The 12,500-nt window shown below is 42.1% G+C and overlaps 1 long non-coding RNA gene across 5 annotated transcripts in view; it reads left to right on the top strand.

Moving 5' to 3' along the window:
- The window catches only part of LOC141378994 (uncharacterized), a 50,476-nt gene that overhangs the window by 716 nt on the left and 37,260 nt on the right, over positions 1-12,500 (top strand). The window lies entirely within an intron of this gene.

The following is a 12,500-nucleotide window of genomic DNA, read 5'->3' as shown; positions in this document are numbered from 1 at the left end:
TGGTTAGAGCATGGCTAATTGATTGGTCAACCGTTTAACAGTGTGCTGGAATCCAAGCCCTAAATATTATGGTTTTTCCAGCTGATTGGCTACCAGTCATTTTTAAAAACTAATAATGAAGCCAGAAGATGTACTTGGGCCTTGTTAAATCAGACATATTTGCCACGGTGCCATTTTGGTCTCTTTGTGCCTTTCAAACAGAAAATATTTCCCTTCTATGGGCACTTGAAAACCTTTATGGTCGCCATATTGAAGTGTCATTCCAATCCAAGTGCTCAGAATTGGAAGGGACTTGACGGGACTTTCTGTATTTTGAGGGGTACAACTGATGGACACTTTGGTCCCCAATAATTCATGTAAGTTGACTGGTGTTAAACAGTGTGTTTCAATGCCTTTAAAGCTCTCAATCTTGAGGGTAAACCCTTCAAAGGGGTTTGGGTATAAGGATGAACCCTTCTGAACGAAACACGCTGTACTCGCTGAAAAAAAGTCATGACAGAAAATGTTTATATGCTGCTTTTTTATTGTATTCTAATGAAGAAATTTATTAAAATTAATGATCAGTTTTTTTAAGTTATGATAAGTTTAACTTTATATTTTTTGTCAGTTTGATTGATGTAAGTTGGGATGAATTAAAAAAGTTCATTTGATTCAAATCAAATTTAAAACAGCAAGATATTTTTTACAGTGTACAGTATATATATATATATATATATATATATATATATATATATATATATATATATATATATATATATATATATATATATATATATATATATATACTATTTACCTATATATATATATATATATATATGTGTTGACAGCAGCAACAATCTCCCTTGAGTCTCTTGTGATTTTTGCCGGGAAAGAGTTCCTTTCCCCTCAGTAATGTTTCAGTCCAGTATTACTAAATTTCATTATAAAAGTGCATCACCTCAGGTTTCAGGATTTATGTTTAAGAGAACGATTAAAAAAAAAGTGTGTATATATATATATATATATATATATATATATATATATATATATATATATATATATATACACATATATATATATACATACATATATATATATATATATATATATATATATATATATATATATATATATATATATATATATATATATATATATATATATATATGTAAGCAGACATGCCAACAGAAGAAACTCTTATATGACCAGCAAAAATAAGAAAGGAAAGTGTAATTAAAAAAAAAACAAAAATGTTAAATTTTTTTATTCCATAATATTTTCCATATTACAATGAAGTCAATAAAGCTATAGACCATTTTTAAGGGATGTTAACATTAATACCAACCGTCTTAAATATTTCCTGTTTTTAATTATAATTTTTAATGCTTCTGAAAATCCAAAAAATAAATTACCAATTATTATATCATATTTAATTAGTTAATTAATAAATTGATTATAAAACTAATTTACTTGTAAAAATGTTTATGTTATGACAACTATGTTAACATTTGTTATGACTGAATCGCTTCTTGTTACAGTTCTAAAATAGTTTGACGACAAGCAGGAAAAGCTTTTTATAGGCCAATGAAATCGGCATATTGAAATGGTCTATATCAGAGATGCCTAAAGTAGGGACCTATCCCATCTTTGTAGATGATGTAGAGGGTTTAAATTTCTCTGCAAAAAGTCCAAACACTGAAGAGCAAATGCCTCGATGCACAGCTCCACAAGTCCCAAACCAAGCAAGCCAAGTGGCGACAGTGACGAGGAACAAACTTCAACAATTGACGAAAGTGAAGGAAAAAATCCTAGAGAGAAACCAGGCTCATTTGGGCACGACCATTTCTCCTTTGGCCAAACGTCCTGTGAAGAGCTGCAGTCTAGGCGAACCCTGGAGAACCCTCGACATCCATTGTAGAGAAGCTGCAGGTGTGAGAGGTGTGGCTGGTGTACAGGCTGGTCCACAGGATCAATGCGGAGAATCATCTGTCACTGGGGTCTTTCAGGAATCAGTCTCTACTCCTTCATGACCACCACGTCATCTGCTCAGGATAACGGCCTGGTCCAGGATTATGGAAACCTCAGGAATAATAAAAACAGACTCGCATACAGTAAGCGTAGATGCTAGGGTTGGGCATCTAAGCTATAATGCCGATCCGATACGCATCTCGATACAAAGAATACGATCCGATATATTAGCGATACATTTGTGACATATTGCGATGCAACACGATACGATTCACACCCATATCACGATACGATGCGATATTTCAGCACTAACTAATTAGATCAAGTTTATGAGATTATGTAAAAGAGGATGCTGTGCCATTGAATGAGATTGATTATTTATTAACCAAGCAAAACCAAGACTTTTTTTTACAAACTGGCTTTTCTCTCAGAGCCAGAGTGTCAGTTTACAGTAGAGGGTCATTTTAGAACCTATAGCGCATATTATTTAAGTATTTTCAAGATAAACAGAATGTATAAGTGCAATATATATTAAAAAAATATGTATATATTTGCACTCTTTCAACATAAATAAATTTAGCAATGCACAACAAGAATTGTGATTTAACTTTTCAACTATGAAAACAAGTTTTACAAAGATATATTTTGCCACTGATTATTCAAAACTTAAGGTCGTGAACTAGCAGTGTTATGCTGCTTTGAAACATCACTGTCACTGTAAACAACAGGCTAATAAAAATATAACAAACCAGCAATCTTCTTGCTGTGAGGTGGTCAAACTACCCACTGTGCCACCGTGACACCCATTATTTTTATCATTATTATTATTAATATTATTATTATTAAATAAAAATTAACAGGAGGAGGTGTTTAAAACCTTCGTTCTCCGTGACACTAGGCTGAATATCTTTGCAGATGAACAATGCAATAGCATTCGTTATTGGCGTAGAGCGAGCAGAACTGTTGCGCATGGAAAAAAAACTTGCAATGCTTTTCTCACCACTTTTGGAGCTGGTTGAAGCAGTGCGAAAGCCGGGGATGCAGAAACACTGGAAGATGCTTTCACAACAACACCGTGGCGCCGCTTCAAGTGAGATATCAGTAGTCGTACTGCCCGCGTATTTTACAGATGTGCGGCACATTTTGCAAATTGCATCTGTCCTGTCATGTCGTCCATCCTTAAGTCAGTGGGGAATAAAATGTTTGTTTTGCTTCTCGCGCTTTCTGAGGGCGCTCCACTAGCTTCATCCGCACACCTGATACACTGAGTTGTAGTGTGTGCACATCCGCAAATCCGTTGCTAAGGCATACTTTATGTAGGTCGGTTAAATTATGCGCCAAAAACAGGTTGACAACACTTGTTAATAAATAAAAAATACATTCTATATTAAAAATATAAGCTGTATCTCGGAAAAATCGATGCATCCAAAATTTCATTCATCCTCTGCTGCTCAACCGATGCACTCGCATCGTGCACGCGCATGACCGCGTATCGATACATATCGGTTAATCTTCCCATCCCTAGTAGATGCCGTTCAATTTATAATGTATTTTGAAAAGTGTTCCCAGCTCCAGTTAGCCTAAATAATGCAGACTAACAATCCTTTAGAGCAAGGGTGTCCAAACTCGGTCCTGGAGGACCTGCAAAGTTTAGTTCCAACTCCAATCAGACACACCTGGGCTAGCTAATCAAGCTCTTAAGCTGCGGTCACACTGGGCTTTTTCTACCATAGACTTCCATTTATACACACGCAAATACGTCAAACCGGAAACGCAGGTCATGCGTTAAGTTTCGCAGATTGCAAAGTTCAAGCTTGGTGAACTCTGACCTGCGAAATCGCATCACTTGACTGCTTGAGACCAATCAAGGATCAAAACATGACCTCTCTGGGCAGAAATGTAAAACATGGCGCAATTCATGGTGAAAAATCCAGCTTAAACCAGCCTAGGCTGGTTAACTGGTTTTAGCTGGTTGACCAGCCTGGTTTTAGAGGGGTTTGACCATTTCCAGCCTGGTTTAAGCTGGATTTAGCTGGTTTTGGCTGTACTCCCAGCTTAGCTAGGCTGGTCAAGCTGGTTTTATCTGGTCATCTCCCAGCCTGACTAGCTAAGACCAGGCTGGAAATGGCTGGAAACCAGCCTGGAAATGGCCAAAACCCCTCTAAAACCAGCCTGGTTGACCAGCTAAAACCAGCCAACCAGCCTAGGCTGGTGTAAGCTGGTTTTTCAGCAGGGATCGCTCGCTTTTTAAAATGTCTTGTTTAATCTCGCCTCTTTCCACAGCGCCTCATGACAGAATTTCACAAACTCTAGTGTGACCGTAGCTTTCCTAGACTGTCTAGAAACATCCCTGGAGGTGTGTTGAAGCAAGTTGGAGCTAAAATCTGCAGGACACCGGCCTTCCAGGACCGAGTTTGGACACCCCTGCTTTAAAGGATGCTAATGCAAAAAGATGTGTCTTTAATTTAGTTTTAAACTGACTGGCCTCAATCTTTATTTGGCCCTTCATAAGAAAAAGTTTGTTCACTCCTGTCTTGGTTCTTAACTCGATAAAGGGTTAAATCAGTCCATCGCAGTAGTTTATGTGGAGAAAAATGTCAGATGCAGTCGTGTAGTATGTCAATTCTTTGTCTTTCTGACTGACAAACCTCCCAAAATGGGCAGTTTTTTTAGCAGCAGTCAGTATAGGCTTGACGTGCTATTAGAATAAACACAGGAGAATAAATCAGACTTTAAACTGTGAGATTAGATGTGCGAAGTTTTCCAACTTGACAAAGGAAACTAAAAACAACAGCTGTCGTCTTTGTCTGGCATGTAAATGAGACGCTTAAAAATAGATGCTTTTTGATTTAACGTTTATATACTCTCATCCATAATGTGCAACAGCTGTATTTGATTGCCGTGTAAAAAGCGCCCTTTATCTGTTTGTAGTGTTGCTGTTGTTGTTTGGATGCAGGTGTTGGATGCACTTCTCTTGAGATGAGATGATGGGCACATACATTATGGAGATTTCTGTCTTCTTTCGAGCTGAGGTGACTAAAGTCACTTTGCGACATCCCGCGCAAACTTTACTTTTATGGCATGCCTGGGAGCAGTGTAGGAAAGTTTACTTTGGAAATGTAATAGGTTGCCGATTAGGTTACTATTTAAAAAGTAGTGTAAATATGTCAATTGCCTTATTAAAGTAATGTAAACAGTCACAAAGTTAGCCTTAGAGTAAAAATCAGTCCTGATTACTGACTGATTTAAATTCATATTATAACGCAGGCACAATTATATCCGCTTGTTAAGTGGTGACGTGTTGGTGACGTATGTAATACTGTTTCCGGGTCCAAGCCGCCATTCATTTTAGTGGAGAAATCATTCGTTTATGATCACGTTTTATTTCTATCACACATTAAAGTTAATTTTACATAAAGTCATAGTATACACAACAATCTCTGGGCTTGCTGCATAACAAATACAAAAAAATTTACAATTTATAAAAAAATCAATCACTTTCTGGCCATCGGATACTAGGCATGGACTAGATAAATCGCTTTGTAAACATTTATTATTACCATTTCATGAGTCTCCCCATTCAGTTGAATAGATCGCTTGCACCCGGAAGCCGCTCCGCGTGACGTCACACTTAACAAGCAGATTGCACAGTGCCTGAAAATAGTCCCCAGCACCAAGCCCTACACTTACACCACCAGTTTGAATCCATGTAATATCATTGCTTCTGCATCAGCAGCAAAGGTCCTTGATTATTACACCAGAATGAGAGTATAGTTCCTATCTATATTGCCTAAAAAAAACCTATTAAAATTCGATCTCAGTAAACAATGAAACAGAAGTACAGAAGTGCCATGCTTTAAATAAGAACCTCTTTTTTGTGACATTTTTGAGGGAGATGCTAAAGGTCTAATCTGATTCAATGATCTATGCTAAGCTAAGCTAAAAGATTTCCCGCCAGAGCCAGAATGGATTCAGAAATGGTAAGCTCAACTGTTTAAAGCCCCAATCACATCAAGTGCATTTATTTTTTGAAGTAAGAGGCACCTTTTTTAAAAATGGTTTTCTTATGACATTGAGTGTTTAGCATACTGCTTATGCACCCAGCATGCCTCGCATTCGAACTGCCTGCTGTGTCTCACGTTTTTGACGGAGCGCTATGTGTGTCTGCAGTTGAAAAAAGGCAAGTCTGTCTGGAGATAGTGCCCGACGTCTTGCGCTCCAGCATTAGGACTGTTGATACAGTGGTTGTCTAGCAACATAAATGCACATCGCCCTTTTGTTTTTGCTTTTGACGTCAACACAAAGGCAGTGCTCGTGTTTTCAGAATTGATTGATCGACCCTTTACTCTAGGGGACTGTAAAATGAGCCTTTCTTTTTTTTTTTTTTAAATAAAAGTAGAGTGTTCGTTAACATGTTTGAGTGAGATGCTAATGTTAAAAAAAGTAAAGTCTGTCAAATAAAGTTGAACAAAGTCAAGTCTGTCTGGAACAAGTGTTCGATGTCACGCACTCCGGCATTAAGACTGTTGATACAGTGGTTGTCTAGCAACATAAATGCACATCGCCTTTTGTTTTTGTTTCTGACGTCAACACAAAGGCAGTTCTCATGTTTTCAGAATTGATTGATCGACCCTTTACTCTAGGGGACAGTAAAATAAGCCTATTTTCAAGCAAATGAAGTGTTCCTTGATATATTTGAGTAAGATGCTAATTGTCTAATCCCATTCAATGATCTATGCTAAGATGGGCTAAAAGTGTCCCAGCTAGAACCAGAAATTAGCTGAATGCATTAGAAAACGGTGAAACGCAACTGTTTAAGACCTCGATCACACCGAATGTATTTTTTTTTTTTTGCAGTAAGAGGCAGCTTTTTAAAATGGTTTTCTATTGACAGTGAGCGTTTAGCATACTGCTTATGCACCCTGCATGCCTCACATTTTAACGGCCTGCTGCCCCTGCTGAAAAATTCAGCTTAAACCAGCCTAGGCTGGCTAGTTTTAGCTGGTCACCCAGCCTTGTTTTAGAGGGGTTTTGGCCATTTCCAGGCTGGTTTCCAGCCATTTCCAGCCTCTTAGCTGGTCAATGACAAAAATGACCAGCTAAATCCAGCTAAAACCAGCTTGACCAGCTTGACATAGCTGGTTTTGGCTGGGCTTCCAGCCTGGCTAGGCTGGTCAAGCTGATTTTAGCTGGTCATCTCCCAGCCTGACCAGCTAAGACCAGGCTGGAAATGGTTGGAAACCAGCCTGGAATTGGCCAAAACCCTTCTAAAACCAGCCTGGTCGACTAGCTAAAACCAGCCAAGGCTGGTTTAAGCTGGTTTTTAATGGAGCGCTGTGTGTCTGCAGTTAAAAAAGTCAACTCTGTCCGGAAAATGTGCCCGATGTCATGCGCTCCAGCATTAAGACACAGTGGTTGCCTAGCAACATAAAGACGCAGCGCACTACTCTTTCTGATGCCAACAAAAAAGGCAATGTGATGTGCCTCATGTTTTTGAGGAATGTAAACAATACCAATGGTCCTGATTTGTCATGTTTTACATTTTAATTTCCGTAGCTTCTGTGAGTCCAAAAAGTTCCACATATTGATAAAAAATGTTACAAGAGCTGTTATAACACCAAGCTATGATTGAATCGCCTCTTGTTACGCATATGAAACAGTTTTACAACAAGCAGGAAATGTTTATGCGCCAAAGGCATCACCACATTGAAATGGTCTATATGTCTAAAGATCAGATTAGCTCATGACTTTGTTCATTTTAAAGTCTATTTTTACTCAAAGTCAGCCTTTGTAATGCCAGGATCCTCTTGCTGAGATTTTACTGTTCTTAGAAATCTCTACGGATAAAATGAACGAGTAAAAAAAAAATATACAAGGGCGATGGAAAAAGTGGGCGATCGCTCTATTATTTGACTGTTTATAGCAACCTACATCTTTAATTTGCATGTGAATAAACTTAAACCTGAACTATTATTTCCAGCCAACACTCTAAATTACAAATGCAGCTGAAAATAAGGTAAAAACAATGTAGGCGTTCTCTTTTTCTTACTGAACCAAAGGGCAAAACGGTGCCAAAACAAAGCAAGACTCCTGCGTTTGACAGAAGCATGCACGTAATGTTTCTCTTCTTTGATTACTGCAGACAGATGCTATTGGATGAAGAATACAGTGACAGCACAAAGATGACCCTCATATCAACCCCATGACATCTCTGAGGGCTAAAGCGTGCATTATTGAAAAGGAAACCGTCCGGCGTGCACAGATCTGAGTTTCGGTCTTGTTGAGAATTTCCGATAACACAATCCATCTGCCTCCATGAGTGTAACCGAATAAGTCTCCTTCGATCAAAACACTTTAGACGTTTTTGTGAAGTCTGAAACTGCCACATAAGTTGACGGTAATCACATGCTTTCCTGTACTGCTGGGCTCGTTATATATGCCGACGCCATAAATTGAGGGCTGTGATTTTGAAATGATATCTTTCATGCAGTACTGCAGCAGCTCTAACTGCAGTGTTTTAAATGACTGTACTGTAGCTTTGTGTCATTTTTATTGATATTTTTATATATAGTTTTTTAAATATATTTATACTGTATATTTTATATTTTATTTCACAGACTTTTGTTAGGTTGTCAAGGTCAGATAAATGTTATTAAATAATAATAATAATAATAATAATAATAAATTATAAATTATAAATTATATTTTGTTACAGTTTAGAGCTGCACGATTCTGGCTAAAATGAGAATCGCAATTTTTTTTTTGGCCTAAAATAAGCATCACGATTTTCTCACGATTCTGTAGTTGTAAAATAAAGCTTAATATGAGTAGGCTATTATTGTTATTTCTCAAACTTATGGTAAAAAGACTATATTAATATGTAGGTCTACTGTTTATTCTCATGCACAACAGTTTGTGTTCACTAAGAAAGAAAAAGCATATCAAATGCTTGTCTGTTCTGTTCGCTAAAGTAGACTTCATTCACAGGCGCGCGCCCGCCCTGTCTGTGGTAAAAGCTCGCGGTTAGCAGCTCACGTCACGTGTGATATCGCGACCGCGAATACAGAATTACATGAAGACAGAAATGGCATTTTTGGGTGTATTACACCTTATAAATACAGTATGTGACTCCCTCAACACCATTGGTGTTCACGTTGCTGAACAAGGTATGTAAAACAATGTGAAGACCTGTGCGGCCTCCTTTTCTTCTCTCTTTAACTTGAAAATATGATTGGCAGAATCGTAGAAATGCTGGATATATATGTGTATGTATATATTGTGACGAGCGTCCCAAAGGATCATCAGCGTCGCCCAGGAAACTAAGGAGAAACACCTGCAAGCCCTCAACTCAGACTGATCGGCCCCAGCTGCAGCCCATCAGCCGGCTTGCATTTAAACTGCAGCAACACAGCAGAACGGGGAGAAGTCTCTCCAGGAGAACAAGCACTAACTCGCTCTCTCTCTATTTTCCCAGACAGCAGCTGAGAACCTGCCGGAACCACAGAGGCACTTCAATAATCCACTGTCACACTGGGAAAGGAGCACAAAGAGCACACAAGCCACCAACCTAAATTCACCACTGGAAGAACCTTTTGTAAATAAACCACCCTCCGGGGCACTTATATGAGCTCTCACTTGTTGTGTGATTCTTCTCCCCGTGACATCTGGTGGAGAATGCGGGCAATTACAGAGAAGAATCACAGATAAGCGATCTCCTACCCCACACCATAATTATTATTAGGAGTATTATTAGGAGTAATTAAAATTTTTTTTTTTGTTTTTCCAGTTTTGGTGATTCATTAGTGTGGCTCCTACAATTTATTTAGTTATTTATTTAGAACTATATTTATTTATTTTGGTTGCTTTTCTCTATAATCTTCAGGTGAACGGCCCCCGGTCCCCTCCCAGTATGGAAGAGATTCTCCAACGGCTCACTGAGGTTAGCATCCGCCAACAACAAATTGTGGAGCACCTTGCCACACGCCAGGGCAATACTGAGCAGGAACTCGCTGCCTTCCATGCCGCTGCCGCCCAAAGCATTCCGCTACCAGACCCCCGTGCCCAGGCCACAAAAATACTGCCAAAGCTCACTCCTTACGATGACGTGGAAGCTTTTCTGCAAATGTTTGAAAACACAGCCCATCGTGAAGGATGGCCACCCGAGGACTGGGCTCAGGTGTTGGCCCCCCTGTTAACCGGCGAGGCCCAACGTGCTTACTTCTCTCTCCCTACGGCCTCAGCAGAGAGGTATTCAGATGTAAAGAGAGAAATCCTGAGCCGGTTGGGATTGTCCTCAATCTGTGCAGCCCAGGGTTTCTTTGAATGGGAGTATAAACCCCGAGCACCAGCCCGTGCCCAGATAGCAGAACTCACACGATTGGCACACCACTGGTTGTTGGAGGGCAGTCCCACAGCGGAACAGGTAGCGGAACGTGTGATCGTGGATCGCGTGCTTCGAGCTCTCCCTCGCTCACACCGACGGGCGGTCGGTATGAGGAACCCCGTAACCTCACTGGACCTGGTGGAGGCCATCGAATTGGCGGATGCAACCCAACAACGTGATGGAGGGGAGCGGATGGTGCCGTTCCCCCGGAGGGTGGTCCAGGAGCGACGCACACCAGAGGGTCCCTCACGACCAGTCAACAGGCCAGCAGCACCCTCTCCACGAGATGAGCCTATGCCATCTGCGGATCCCCCGCAGCCTGGGCGAGGATGGTTGGCAGGCTGTATTGTTCACAGTGACCCACCATATGGAGCTCCTGAGGCCGACATCAAGGTCAATGGAAAACCGCTTCGGGCCCTTCTTGACTCAGGCAGTGCAGTAAGTCTGGTTCAATCTCATCTCCTACCCCCACGTAGAAACACAAAAACATTCCTTCCCATCACCTGTGTCCATGGGGACACCCGACAAGTTCCGGCTCGACGGGTGACAATCTCTGCAGCCCCGGGGGCTTGGTCTATTGAGGTGGGACTTGTGGAGGACCTCCCGGTCCCAGCCCTTATCGGAAGAGACTGGCCGGGGTTTGACCGCCTGCTTGCGACCACAATGCAGCCTGCCAGCCTTCAAGTAAGCCGCCGAAGATGGAGAGCCAGCCGAGGACCTCATCAGCGGCCTGCACTGGTAGCCACAGACAGCGGGAGAGACGGTAAGCCCCCTCCCCAATCTTCTAATCTGTTCTATGATGTGTTCCAGCAGGTAACGGGAGGGGGCTCCTTTGCTAAGGAACAACGGGATGATGACCGGCTGAAACATTGTTGGACCCAGGTGCGTGTCATTGAGGGCCAAGACACTCAACCATCACCCCATCCTCTCCCGCACTTTGTAGTTCAAAATGGCCTGTTGTACTGCGTCACACAGCGAAGGGGGGAGGTGAAACAGCTACTTGTGGTGCCCCGTGCCAAGACAGAAACTGTGATGGACCTGGCTCACTCCCACCCGATGGCCGGTCACCTTGGAGTTGAGAACACCACACAGCGGATCCGGGATCGCTTCCACTGGCCGGGTCTGGAAGCTGATATAAAACGATTCTGTCAAGCCTGCCCCACCTGCCAGGTGACCTCGCCCAGAAAGCCTCCCCCTAGCCCGCTGATCCCATTACCCATCATTGAGGTGCCCTTTGAGCGAATCGGGATGGACCTGGTTGGCCCGTTGCCAAAGTCGGCCCGGGGACATGAGCATATTCTGGTGATCGTTGATTATGCCACCCGGTATCCAGAAGCAATCCCCCTCAGGAAAGCCACTTCTAAAGCCATTGCCCAGGAGCTCTTCCTCCTGTCAAGCCGGGTCGGTATCCCAGCAGAGATATTGACTGACCAGGGTACCCCCTTTATGTCTCGGTTAATGGCTGACCTCTGCCGACTACTGAAGGTGAAGCAGTTAAGGACCACAGTGTACCACCCACAGACAGATGGGTTGGTCGAACGATTCAACCAAACGCTAAAACAAATGCTAAGGAAAGTAGTGGCTGAAGACAAACGTGACTGGGATCTCATGCTGCCCTATGTCCTCTTCGGCATACGAGAAGTGCCCCAGTCCTCAACTGGCTTCACCCCCTTCGAACTCCTTTTTGGCCGTCAGCCCCGGGGCCTTCTAGATGTGGCTAAGGAAGCCTGGGAGCAGCAGCCGGCAGCCCATCGGTCCATAGTTGAGCATGTGAGACAGATGAGGGAGAAGATCGACCGGGTCATGCCGTTAGTCCGGGAGCATCTGGTCAAAGCCCAACAAGCCCAACAGCGCCACTATGACCGGGCAGCCCAACCACGGGAGTTCCAGCCCGGAGATCGAGTGATGGTCCTGATCCCGAATGCTGCCTGCAAGTTTCTTGCCACCTGGCAAGGCCCCTTCACCATTCTGGAAAAAATTGGGCCAGTCACATATCGGGTGAGGCAACCTGGAAAAAGAAGAGCTGACCAACTGTATCACATCAATCTTCTAAAAAAATGGGTGGGTACCAGGGACCAACTCGCAGCCCTCGCCACCTCCGATCCCGTGGTTGTAGATGTCAACCCTCACCTCTCGGCTATCCAAAAGGGAGAGCTCCATCACCTGGTCA

Source organism: Danio rerio, chromosome 19 (genome assembly GCF_049306965.1).
Source record: "Danio rerio strain Tuebingen ecotype United States chromosome 19, GRCz12tu, whole genome shotgun sequence".
In the NCBI taxonomy this organism is placed as follows: domain Eukaryota; kingdom Metazoa; phylum Chordata; class Actinopteri; order Cypriniformes; family Danionidae; genus Danio; species Danio rerio.
This window is presented reverse-complemented; position numbering and strand designations above follow the sequence as displayed.